The sequence below is a fragment of the Brachyistius frenatus genome, unplaced genomic scaffold (genome assembly GCF_029030835.1).
Source record: "Brachyistius frenatus isolate BFR_SWC_R1_liver_20210118 unplaced genomic scaffold, ASM2903083v1 Contig_27, whole genome shotgun sequence".
In the NCBI taxonomy this organism is placed as follows: domain Eukaryota; kingdom Metazoa; phylum Chordata; class Actinopteri; family Embiotocidae; genus Brachyistius; species Brachyistius frenatus.
In genome coordinates this window covers 4,188,745-4,203,181 of record NW_027210626.1, presented here as the reverse complement: position 1 = coordinate 4,203,181, position 14,437 = coordinate 4,188,745, and positions in this window count along the sequence as shown.

The following is a 14,437-nucleotide window of genomic DNA, read 5'->3' as shown; positions in this document are numbered from 1 at the left end:
AAACCAAAATGTCTTTGAAAATGTATTGATTAACATATATGTTTACATTTACAAGCAAATTAAAGGAAGAAATACAACAATTTGGAAAATGCTGAAAAGTCATATTAATCTCAACAATGAAATGAATTGTACTTAGAACATAAATTAACAATTTAAAAACAGCTGGTGCAAATTCTTTGCTTCAAAAACAGCACCTTTTCAGAATCTGAACAAAAAGCCAATCAAATCAGAGCCTGCTTAAATATCTAATGGATTCAAAAAACCCAAAACAAACAAAGCTCAAGATTGAACCCCACAATAATTAATTCCATAGACTCGTATGAATAGTATTTTGGCTTAAAATGGGCTGAGGTAAAACATCGCCTTAAGAAGCCAGCTGGTCCAGTGACGCATATAACAAAAGAGGACATTGCAATTTGAGGTCGCAAATGAGAGGATGAATTGTATTTTAGGGGATGTATTTAATCAGTTGTTAATTTTTCTTGGAAAAACTGATCCACCCTTTCTAATTGGTTAATGACCCAAAAATAGTAGGCTTCCGTGCCAAAAATAAATGGATCAACTTGTTTGACAAGTTCAGCAGTCGTTGTTAAACTTTTGCCCATTAGCCTTGGTTCAAAGACTCTCTACAGTTCATTTGCATTCTAGTTTTGTTCATCAACCTTGAACTGTGAGACGTGTGAATACAAAGCAAGCTGAGAGCTGACAGCTGACTGTACTGTTGCAGCCCTGCTCCTTGGAGCCATGTTTTGTTTTGTAACTGGAAATCTATGTTGTTGTCCATACTGGATTGCACTTGTGAAAACAATGCAATCCTCCACACCTCACACTTGCAGTTTTAATGGACACTTGAGCACTGTTGGCAATTAAATCTGAAACACAAGTAGGAACCCGTAAAAAAAAAATCCACAAATCACAAGTGTGAGTGTTGAGAGAGAGCCAGGAATTCCATTTAGTACTATCATTGACGTCTCTGAATGTTCTCTGCTGTATTACTCTGCTGATTAGCAGAGCCGAAACCAATGCAGAGGTCATCCTTGATTTTTTTGCTGATGGAGTTTCAGAGAGTTTAAACAGCAAAAGTGTTCTGCCATCTACTGCATGTCTCTAATGGTCTTAAATCAAAAATCAAAGATCAATTGCTGTATTACAGAAGCCTCCTCATAAAAAAATGGGGGCTTACCTTTATATTGCAGTCTGAAAAGCACAGATCATCCTATTAGCTTGCAAAAAATGTCAACATGCGTTGGTCAAAGTTTGACTGAGTATAATGTAATGTAGTATTATATTTGCCATTGTTCCCTAATCTGAATACTGAAAACGTGTTTGAGTACACATTGGAGATACTAAAGCACCTCCAAAATGTCAGACAACTTCATTCGCCCCGTAATATCCCCCCCGGTGCTACATTAACCACGATTAAACACAGTCAAAGTAAAGACGAAGTTGAATTTCTGGTATCATCCAAGAGCCTTTGTAATATATTCCTAAATGGTTGGCTTTGGTATATTGTTTTTGTCTGAATGTTGAATGGCAATTATTTGACTTTTTTCTGTTGATAGTGCAGCTATATTATTTTCTCGTTCAAATAATCAAGGGTTAGGCACTTTAGGCAAATCATCCACTGAATACATAATCCCATCTTCACCGGCACAATACTCCTGAGATGTCACGCAGAAAATTTTAAAATGAAAAGATAGAAACACAAAATAAACTACGTGTGACCTAAGAGTATAAATAATAATTGTTAGAAAAGTGTTTTTCTACCAGGATACACACAGAATTTTACTCTACCTTAAAAAATGACAGAGCTTTGCAATTTTCCTATTTTATAAATTCAATATGAGAAGAGACTTTCGAAAGATGCTCACGTACTAAAACAATTCTTTCTCATGTACTCAATCATTAACATTTACAGTTTGTTTGCATTTTGCAAACAGACGTTGCTAGTTGCAGCACAAACAATATGATATCAAATATTAGTATGAAGACCTCCGACTCATAAAAATACTGGGATGGTGTCATTGGTCACATTATTGTTATCAAAAATCAGCAATAAGTGTATCCTGCAAAGTGTTGCCTTTGTACACAGTCTGATATAAAGGCGATAAAGGCCGTAAGGTGATGTATTGATTTGTATGGCATCATCTCTACCACAGCTGAATCCCTGAGAAGTTAAAATACACTTTACCTGCCTCTTTACTTTGACAAGAACAGTTTAATGGTGCCTCTTAGAAAGCATCTAACACAGACTTTGAACACCAGTGGCTGCATTTAACATTTCAGCTGAGAAACATGTTGTGCTCATGCCATTAGTTGAGTATATATTTTTACTGACCTCTAAAAAGGTTCCATATTTTCATTACTTTAGATTTCCATTTATTTTTGGGATATAAAGCAGGTGTAGGTGCTATAAAAAAAAAAATACAGTGAAAGTCTCAAAACGCCCAGTCCACAGACAAATGCATACAGTTCATATTCAGCAACTATCCTGTTTGGACATCAGTGGGGTTGTGATTTTTTTTTTATTTTTGATTTTATACACTTTATTAATCCCCGAGGGGAAATTTCTTCACTACAGCAGTGAATGTGATGTCACAAACTCAGGCGCCTGTCATCTGCCTTCCCTCAGTACCGCCCACAGTCCGACCTTGTGGTTGGCCTGGGCGTTCATCACTCAGAAAAAAGTTGGCCAATCAGAAACGAGGGTCACTGAAATCATTGCGTCATAAAGACACACACACAAATAGCCTGTTCTTGGTAGAGCTCAAGGGGCAACCTGCAGGGCTGAAACATAAAGCCAACGCCGAAGTGCCAAAACATGCAGTTCCTCGAACGGCCACTTGAGGCGGGCTCCAAAAGCGAGTCAGTCCCAGAAGACACCTACTTACTGTATGTCAAAATACCCAACTTTACAGCACAAATAACCATATTTATAGCCTGGTACTAAAAACTGTTTTGGTTTCGGGAGCTAATTTTTCCTATTCATGAAAACTGTACAGACTTGAATTTTAATTTGAGATTTCAATTGTATTCATCGTATTGCATAATTAAGAGCGGGGCTGCTTTGAGTAACAGGTAAATGGCATCACAGTTGGCTAGCTGCTGCAGTTTTACAACCAGGTTTCAATGGGCCATCTAAGCTATGGTTGAGTAAGACACTACCAAGATCGCAACAGCCACAGCCAATCCAGAACTGAGCTTCAAAACTGCTCTTGAGGTAACCTATGGATGAAGTTCATATGGAAGTCGAAGCATTTTTAAAGAACAAAATAGTTAATTCAGCTCACAATTCTACTTTTACAACCCACATCTTAACTATATGATTGATTTGCAATGCTCTTATCAGCAGCTGGAAAGAATGTTAATGAATTCTGCTTATGTTTTCATCAAAGAAGAACATCATCCAAACAGCATAGGCATAAACAGAGCTAAAAACATAAAACATGCATTTGTTTAGTGGCTTGAGGCATAACTCCAAAAACAAAAATCTATTAAAAATAATCATTGCTCTTACCTACTGTGCTTGGTTAAGGTTGAGGAACAATTATAATCATGGTTAACTGAAACTAATGTTGACTGATGGGAAGAAAGAGTTTGTTAGCCACAGTTCTTGGTGTCAAATGCACTAATTCTTTACATACTGCGCCTTGATATTTATATACAGACAGTAACTGGCAAAACAAAACTAAGCAAATAGATTCCAGATTGTTATTGCAATTTCTACTAGTTGCAGATGCAGCTCAATGTTCTTAAATCCTATATTACAAAATCATATTGCTAGCCTGTCCTGTTTGTAAATGATGTCTGTAAAATGTTGGAGCTACAGCAATTCTACCCTTTCTTCTGTACATCTCAGGTTTTGCATATGATAAAGCTACGGGGAGAAGGAGTCTCGGTACATTTGAGGGGATGGTGATGTCTGCCAGGCTGCCTTTCAGTATGACTTCATTTAGAGAATAGAGATCAGAGGGGGAGGTGCCTCATTCTCATCTCTCCACCCGTGAGATTAAAAACTGAATCCCAATACAGCCACCTTCTCTGGGGAAAAATCAGAGCGGAAGAAGTTCATTCCCCACAGTGACTGGGTGGTATGAACCACACCTTTTGATAAGCTATCACGAGCTGTCTCTGCTATTCAATCAGTGCCTATCCACCCGACTCTCTGCATTCTCTGCCTTAGCAAGGGATCGCAGCATCAATACTGTTTTCACCTCACGCTGCTTTTAGAAAAGGTAAATTTTCCCAAAAATCAAGTGAGAATTCTAAAGAAATTTAAAATTGAAACTCTGAACTGTCCGAAGAAGTAAAAGGCCACACAAATGTACTCTTTCTGAAATAGGTTTTGTCTTTAACTCTTCTCAAATTCGCAGCTTTGCAAAAGAAAAGTTTCTGTGAGTAACGTGAAAAAACTATTTGTTAAATCAGTCATTTTGTTAATGTTAATATGTTTACATGAATTGGTTCAAATGTCTCATTGGATCTCGAGACCTAATTCAAGTCATCATCCTTAAATTACAAGTCATCCAAAAAAGTGAATGACATTATAGTAACAGATTTACTTGTTTTATGACATGACTGTTTCAGATGAATATCATCTTTGTTAGGATTAAGACAAAATACATTGAAAATTCTTGCATATGTTTGTAAAGACTAATATTTTTCTTTCTGTCCTCTCTGTCTACAAAAGAGTTTGCTATTATGTCATATTAGCTTTGCGAAAAGCAGGAAAACAAAATGCAAGATTTGTAGTTGAAAACAAAAATTGGTCAGAAAAAGCAGTAGCATTCTAACCAGCTAAGCCACGGCCGCCCTGTCTTTTAAGTCCACCCTGCACCTCCATTTGTTATAATCAATGGAACAGTAAACACAACAATGGCTGAGACTTTATGCTAAATAGCAGCATAACAAGAGTTAGCGTTGCTGTTGCTTCCCCCCCCCACTGGAGACAGCGCTTGGCAAGGAAAGAAATAAAGTTTGCTGAATTAATGCTATGTACACAAATAAAACTGATTATTTCATTAGTCCAGCACCGAGTACTGTGGCACATGAACAAATGTCCAATGTCACAATGTGTGGTTCTTCAGCCGTTAATGAATCATTCTATATGAATAAAACTAAAGTGGCTATCACAGGATGTGATTGAATATATTAAATACACAGTACCAGATATGTGCGTGCCGATTAGTTTTCAAAGTTGGTTTATAGTTGTTGTTGTTTTCCGGTAAAAGGTAGCTACTCTGGACAAAATCACATCATATTCATTCCTTGTACAATAATAAGAAGCTGAGTTAATACTTTAACTGGCTTTCTTGAGATACTGGTATCACATAATCATTATTCTAGTGACAACATTTTCTCATATGGCAGCACTTTTTGAAGATGAGATTACGCTTGTAACAATATTAAAAACAGCCAGAAAACACAGTAAGAAAGCAACAAATCTTCTTCAGCCGGATTAGAAGCAAGGACACCACCAGGACCACCAATTGGCCTCAAGAAGTAAAAAATATATTATATTCACCACTAGAGTTCTCGCAAGGTACACTGCACAGGATGCCATGGAATAGAAAGATCACCTCAGGATAGCTAAGTCGCGCATAAAACCTAATTTGAGCAGAAACGGCCAAAGATCTGAGGCAAGGTGTTTCACAGATAGTACATATTTGAATTAATCTGCTCTGCAAAAAAAAAGAAGCAATCTCTCATTATAATGCACCCACAAAAAAGTAAAATAGGAATCAGTGAAATTCTGTTTTTTTAGCAAATAAATGATCAGAGTGGGGTGAAGGCATACAGGCCGGCTGTATAGAATCCCACAGTGATGAGCTGATAATGTCTGGACTTAAAGCTTTGAGAAAGTCTTTGGAAGTTTCTCTCCTTATGCCATTTCTGACTAAAATATATGAGCATTCACTTGTGTTAGATTGTTAATTATACTGTTATAATGTCCAACCATGCCAGTCTGATCCAGAAGTAAACAGATGTCACAACCAAGGACACTGAAATGAGAACTGTAGGTGTTGCACGTGTGCCATTACCTATAATGACGTTACATCTGAGCATTTGTGTCCCATTGACATTGAGGCATAGTGTGCTAAACTAATGTAATGTGGAATCGAATCGAACTATTAGCCCATTAAAACTTAAGCAAATGTAGAATCGGGCAGATGTTGCTTGTTAGTTTCACTCCGTTTGAATGATCCACAACAAACTGTGTGACACAGCTGTGTCTCCAAGTACAAGCTTTTAATAGAATTATGGCAGATGTTTTTTATTTGTGAGCAGGTTCATGATGGGAACAATATAATGGAAAGTAACTGAATGAAATTCACAAGATTGGTAACTACACCATTGGAAGACTTCCAAAACAACATGCAGGTGGATCTTAATTAGGGGTAAAATGGGTAACATAACCTTGTCTGTCTGGAAAACTAATAGTCACAGGAAGTTCTGGGAGTTCACAGTAGAGTACAAGAGAGTCAGCATTTCAACATACAGCACAGTATTTAAGCTATTAAAGTCACTTCAATGTAACTTTGTTTTTAATCACTACAATTACATCATGTCTAACTGGGTGGAAGATCATGTAAAACAGAAACTGGTATATTAAACTCCACATCTAAACTCAAACTTACTCTGCAACTACAAAATGAGAATCAGATTGTCATGACTTGAGGCATGAAGACCTGTCATCATTGTTTACTCGAGTGGGCCACCCAGCTACACTAAAGGTCGGCCAAGTATATTTGGTGACCCATTTTGGCAATTCTTTTTTTTTTCTCTATCCGTCAGAGAACAGCGCCATCCGCAATTGATTATCAACCGGACAATCTGGACCTGCTCAACCTTCTCATACTGGTTCATTCTGCTATTTTGAAAAGTTGGACGCTTTAGGTTGATTTCTGTCAATTAATACATTTATCTTGTTGGCTTTTAACACACTTTTATTACACTTACAGTAACGTAGGGAGTGAAGTTATTGTCACTTCCAGTAACGTCATCTTCACTTTACCCGTCTCACCTGTTTGTGTAGCGAGGCTGACTCCCGCTGAAATGGGCGCATTAAATTGGTTAAATAACATAAATACAACATTTCTCTCTGCCTGGACTGCCAGCCCTATAAAGCAAATGTGTGCCATTAAGTGTAGGAGGGATTAGATGTACACCATTGGATGCCAAATGCTGCAGCGTCCATTTCAAATTGTAAGCCTTCATTTCAAGTTAGAAGCCCTCTAACGTTTCACATATGGTTCAACCTTATACTTGTTCCTGCCTTTTCTAATAGATTGAGCAGGGGTGGAGCACATTGGTGGGGAAACCATCCAACCTGATGGAGCTTGAGAGGTCCTGCAAACACACACAGCCATTTTCAGATCTCTCCAGAGATGTTCAATCGGGTTCAAGTCTGGGCTCTGGCTGGGCCACTCAAGGACATTCACAGAGTTGTCCCGAAGCCACTCCTTTGTTATCTTGGCTTTGTTCTTAGGGTCGTTGTCCTGTTGGAAGATGAACCTTCGCCCAGTCTGAGGTCCAGAGCGCTCTGGAGCAGGTTTTCATCAAAGATGTCTCTGTACATTGCTGCATTCATCTTTCCCTCCATCCTGACGAGTCTCCCAGTTCCTGCTGCTGATAAACATCCCCACAGCATGATGCTGCCACCACCATGCTTCACTGTAGGGATGGTATTGGCCAGGTGATGAGCAGTGCCTAGAAACATCTCAAGGATAATCAGTGGAAACAGGATGCACCTGAGCTAAATTGTGAGTGTCATGGCAAAGGCTGTGAATACTTATGCGATTTTTTTTTGTTTGTTTGTTTTGTTTTTGTTTTTGTTTTTGTTTTTAACAGATTTGAAAAATTAAAAAAAAAAAAAAAAACTTTTTTCACTTTGTCATTATGGGGTATTGTGTGTAGAATTGTAAGGGGGAAAAAAAGTATTTAATCAATTTTGTAATAAGGCTGTAACATAAAATGTGGAAAAAGTGAAGCACTGTGAATACTTTCCAGATGCACTGTAAATAAGATACCAGTCAAGTGTAATACTGCTATCACACTTGTTAACTTCACTTGCTCTGGACCTCACACCACTGCAGATGTGAGGAGGATCAATATACACCAGAAACACCAGGGATTAGTCTTTTTCTGGCCAAGCAACTGATATTAAGGGTTTTATATGCATTTTATTTTTGTAATACATTATTCTGGGTTATGCATTTTCAAAATATAATGTTGTTCATTATATCAATAAGACAATTTTACATTGTAAAATCATATTAAAAGACCAAAACTTGCTTACCCTGTCTACAAACCCCATCTTAAAACAGTGTACGATTTTATTGTTTTATAAATAGCAAATGTGACTTAAAGAGGAGTATATATTGCACTTGATAGCTGGTTTCAGCATAATGAATTATTACACATTTTAGTCCAATCTTCAATTCAATACACAGAGATATTCGATTTAAAAGCGAATAGTTCCGAATAGTTTGAATAGTAGTTTTGCTTGAAATGCACATCCCTACTTAACAAGTAAGCTAAATATAACCCAATGCTCATTTATTTAACACATCAGTGACATGTAAAACACAGGGAGAGAAGAACAAAAGAACATGTAGTCAGGATAGGTGCCTGCATGACATAACAAGTGTTGGGTCCAGAAGCCAGGTAAACTGCTATAGTGTCACTTTTTTGTCTTTTTCATTACTTGGGGAAATTCTAATGGCTGATATACTGTAAATAATCCCATGTAATCATATGATTCTTTTGATACAAGTTGCAAACTGAAAGTAAAGACCACTCAAAAGTATCTCATCATAATGGCTACCTAACATTAATAAGTAGTTAGAGGTATTTCTTGTGAATAAATCATTTGAAGTGATGTTCTGAAGTGTAGTTTTTTGTTTGTTTGTTTTTGTACAGTTTTATACCAAGACTGCCCCTGACATTTTGCAAAATATCGTTGCTCTGTGACAGCTTTTCTTACTTCAACTTGGGACAATAAACATGTAACATACTGATAGAATTATAACGTTATTTTGTGACAACAACTAAAATGCCGCAAAACAATAATGGGTGCAAGAGGGTTGTGTGTGAACTCTGAGCAGATCAACTCTTCCTTTGTTTGTTTTCTGTTTGGATATAGTCAGTGGAAAGATAATTACCTACTCATTGTTTGTTGTCAACCCAGATAATGCCTGAATTTTATCAAGGGATAAATGTTGTTTACATACTCTTTTGGAAAAGAAATAAAAGCATCAGGAGAGAACTCAACTCAACCCAATGCATAGCAGAGCCACAAAAACATAAACATAATTGGAAAAGGTTGTTATAGTTACTAGATTTTTAACATCTTGACATGGAAATTGATCCAAAACAAAATTACATTCATCCATTATCTATAACTGCATAACAAATTAGAAACCGTCGTTTCTATGGATGCAGCCAAAATATTATTACACGCTCCATGTGCACTTATCTATTTTTCATTCATGTCTTTATCTGGGAAGACAGTCAGTAAAACCCACTACCTGAAGGCTGGATGTAGCTTTTGAACATACGATGCAAACTTGATGGGTTCATTTGATTTTTATTATGGAATTTATATATATATATATATATATATATATATATATATATGTATATAATCAATTTCACACTACTGAAACAGCAGTAAGAGTATCCTTGCACGGCAAGGCTAACCCCCAGGCTCAAAGGGTCAAAGTGCCTTTAGCCTGTGCAAATATAATCCATATTGCAACAGTTAGGTGTCCAAAGCTCAAAATCAACTGAAAAAAGAAAAGAAAATCCCTTTTAAAAGAATAAAACAGGCAAGCAATCGAGGGAATATTCTCAGGGCAACAGTGGTAGCAGTTATTGTATTTGTTTACAGTATTTCCCATTGTGCTTTATTATATCTGAGATGTGAGTGTTAATCAGCCGTAATGTTTGTTGTGTCTTATTCACTCTGACTATAAAATGACATTCTGTTAAACAGAAGCCAGCCTACATTAGTTGACAATAATGATTAAATGTACTGTGCATACCAATTAAATTGAAATTGTGCCAAAATATCCCAAGACTGATTTGTGCTTGGTTTGGTAACAGAAAATCTATTCACTCTCCTTTTTTGTACTGTGCAGTTTACATTATCTCCAGTGGACCATGCGAATAAAACAGTCAATAGTAGGAATGTATCAGTAAAGGCTCTTTGTGAAGTTCTTTGCCTTTAGCAACACTATAAAGCAACTTATTTTAACCTCATGCACACTTCTGCTGGTGGTTTCACAAGATTCATCTGATCTACAGGTGGCAATAACATGTCAAAACATACACAGTAATGCACTAACAGGTGAGTCAAAAGACACCTGCAAGCCAGTAAACAAATTTTGCAAGTGGTATATGAAGAAGGGATTGCAACTGACTGGTTAGAGCTGAAAGGTAAGCCTATGCACAATGCATTTTGGGAGAGTAACACATAAGACGCCACTTGGCCTAATGAAAACCCTCCCACCCCAATAAAATAGTTTTAAAGCAATTGCTTGCATCATCTTTCATAGCGATATTAGACAGGTGAACAGGAAATGAACAGAGAAAGTGGATGGATGATACGTTATTAGATCCAACCAGGGCTCAGTCGAGGAGTGTTGCAATCAAGTCGTCAGCACCGAGTTCAACTGGGGACTTGTGCTGCATTTTGGTTCTTCTCTTCTACCATCCTCTCCAGTATCAACATCAGAGAACAATTTGCCCTATATATTGCAATACATAAAATTAAATATCTACAACTTATGGAATAATCGATCTGCAGCTCTGTGGAGCTTTTTAGCCTCATGTAGCTTTTTGTTTGGATTCATGTTTCGCAATTTACTGTATATTTCCGTTTAACTGCACTCATGCTGTTGTCAGCAGCACCAGGACACAGTTTTCAGAAAGATGTTTATCTCAGGAGATGATGAAGAACAAAACAATGCTCACAGGAGAGTGAATACTGGAGAAATATGATGGGGATGTTTTTCAGACGTCCATGGTTTCTTCTCCTATTAACTTTGTGAAACGATAATATATCAGGTTAGTCTATCTCAAAGCTTGTTTTGAATGTTTGCATTGTGTTCTACGTGTTTCATTTTGTTTGCAAACATATTTTATGCCCATTGGCATTGTTTAGTTTTACCTACAAAACTGAAATGTAATGTAGGTATTTATAAACATAGCAGACAAATTCCAAAGGAACTTGAGTCATGCTAAATTAATGACATAAATATGCTCAGTGTTCAAGCTGTTTTGGCTGAGAGACACATTTCGTTGTTATCCTTTTTTTAAGAGGTTTGCTCTGAGTATGGAAATTCATTTTTCAGCTTTATAAGCAGCATATGTAACCTTTTCAAAATTGAGTTGCAGTTTCTCTATTTTAGCATTTTGCTAAGGAATGTGAAACGAGGGCATTATGAAACCTTAACGTGCACCATCATTTTTCAAAATATAAACATATATTACAACTCTGAAGTCAACTTTTAAATACCAAAATGACCAAGACACCAAAAGAAAACATCTACCAGATCAATTTTAGCAGCAATAAAACAGGAAGGTAGGGCTTGAATTGTCCAATAAAGTTTGACATTAAACCATCTGCAGTATTATATAGAGGGGATGTTTGCCGTCTAGAATACCTGACAGACAATCTCTGACAGCCCACATTTGAAGGGCAACATTAACTGTCAGTGCCTTCCAAAACATGTAAAAATCACTGTTGAAAATCGGTTATATCTATAATTATACACCTATAGAATTCAGGGAAAGATTATGGTTTGACTAAAAAGAATAAGCACTTAATTTTAAGAATAAGAAAACGTCATAGTTTGAGTTTAAATGACTACTCCATTAAGTTGACCATACTACTAATGAAAAATGCAACTTAAAGAAAAAACACAAACAAAAAAACAAAACACGAACCATCCAGAAGTCAGCACAATAACATTTTGGTTTAAAATGACAAACCCACTCAATTGTATTTTAGTGACAGACTGAAAGTTCTCAGTCATTAGCAACACACACAATAAAGGCCAAAATCAATCCAGGAGTCCTCCAGAGATGTAATCCCTTCTTATCCTAAGCTCTAATCAATGTAACAGGGACACATTTGCATTTAGTCCAGGTCTGCATCAAAACACAGTCTATTGTTCATCTGCGGCACAAACACAGCAGCACTTCTTAGCATCCTTTGTTTGTTCATTTAGCTATTATGTGCAGTAAATATAATGATGACGGATAATAAGATGCCAACCAATGGGTTTAAAAGGTGACTGTGAAGAATGATTGTAAATTAAATAAAGAATGATTATATTTCTTATTAGTTCTGCCTGACTTGAATGGGAGTGAGCAAGAATAGAAAAGGTAGTGTCAAATAAAACAGCATACAAAAGAAAACCAAACTAATTACTAATTAAACTTATGAGAGAAGCGGCGACTAACGACTAAAAACAAAACAAAGATGTCAATTTCCTTTAAACCCGGTGAGTCTGAAGGAACAAATTGTATGCACAGTTGCACAGCAGCCACATCTGGCCCTATTCCAAAATTAGAAAAACGCAGAGGACCAGGTAACCACAGGAGAACATAACACACAGAGCCAGAATCTCAGACAAAGGACAAAGCTCTTTTCTTCTTTTCTTTAATGGCAGGCAACATGGTGTGCACTCAGTCATTATTTCTGATTTAAGGTGGCTGCGGTGAATGGTCCTGCCATGTGTCAACCAATTTGTAAAAACATGGTTTTGTGTTAAGAGTCTTGGCCATATCACTTGCCCTCAAAACACAAAAGGTGATCCTGTGACTACTCTTCTGTGGTCGAATTTACAATACAACATGTGGTTGTACCCGAGCCAGCATTTTGTATATACATTATTTACAATGCTCCGATGTGCTGCAAATGTATGTGTGATTTTATGAGTCACTATCTTCAACCTCCATGTATAAAAAGCTGTATAAAGGTGAAGTCTCCAGAGTGCGATTGGCCTGTTGTATTATGCAGACTTCAGTGCGGAAGGTGCTGTGAATTTCTCTGGCCAACCTCCGTGATTGGCACCGGATGGATGAGTGCAGCCTGAGGCAGTTCGGTGTTGCTGGATATCAATCACTGTTGATAAATGGCCCTCTCCGCTGAAAACAAATGTGCTCTCTTTTAGCACTGATTTAGATGAATCAGCCAAAGGATATCAACATCCAATTGGTCTGGCTGGTGCCTCACTCATCAAAGTACATCTGTTAGCTGTCTTTTAGTGGCAAAACAAATGTCCTCTAAAACGCTGGCAAGCTTCAAATTTAATTTCCTAACTACGTTAAAAAAAAAAATACCACTGAGGACAGTCAGTCATTTCTTCCATGTGTTGAACAATGGTATGTCAGTTTTCCCTAGAGTTTATTAATGCCTCTGACTTGACCAACCCCTCCCACACACACACACTCCTCCTCCTCCTCCTACCCGCTCACTATCATTCACACACTGGGGCTCTTCTTCACTTGCAGCAGAAAGGCTGTCAGGGTGAAATCTAAATAGGTAATTATCTGACTTGTGTGGAGCAGAGAGGGAGAGAGAGAAGCGGGCAGCAGGTCCTCGTGACCGGCCTAAAATCAAGCCCACCTCTCAGCCCAAGAATATTAATTGCCGTTTCCACCTTGTGTCTGAGGCCTTTATTGAATACCCTTGTTTTCCCCAAACAAGCCAAAATGAGGGCAGCTTTTACTCTTCCCTCATTCACCCATTGATTGTTTACTAAACAGGTAAGCATTTGAAAGCGGCTTCATCTATGGCATTATTATTTGAGACCCTGAACTGACAATGAATGCTGATTTTTGTTTTGTTTTGTTTCTCATTTCGCTATCGTCATTTTCCTGCACGTGTGTGAATAAGAGTGTGTGAGAGAGCGAGAGCTACAGGGAGATACTGATTGCCCTATACTTATCCTTGATTCTCACTAACTGAATAGGCGCTTGTTTCTGGTGGCTTACTGCCCCCAATAGGCCTGAACAGTGAAAACCAGAGCGTGATTGAGAATTCATGCCTACCACAATCTGTGTTCAGAAAACACTGACATTGTGCAGGTATTATCTTGGAGGCAGAATCAATTAAAGCAAATCATTAATATAAAACCTGAAAAAGGTTGTAACCAGTAAAAAACCTTCATACAATGTGTTTGTATGACGTGTATTTGGTTGTAAAAACAAACCATTTACAAGTCACAACCAGGATGAATCTGCGAAACCGTACATACTGTAGTTAATATGTGCTGGTCGCTCTACTTTCTTTAGCTCTGAGGAGAAACGGATACGTATGGGGTCACTATGACCTCTAAGAGTTAGAGAAACCTCATGGTGAAGGATAATTCCTTCACATCTAATTATAGTGGGAATAATTCCCATGGAGAGACTCATTTATTTG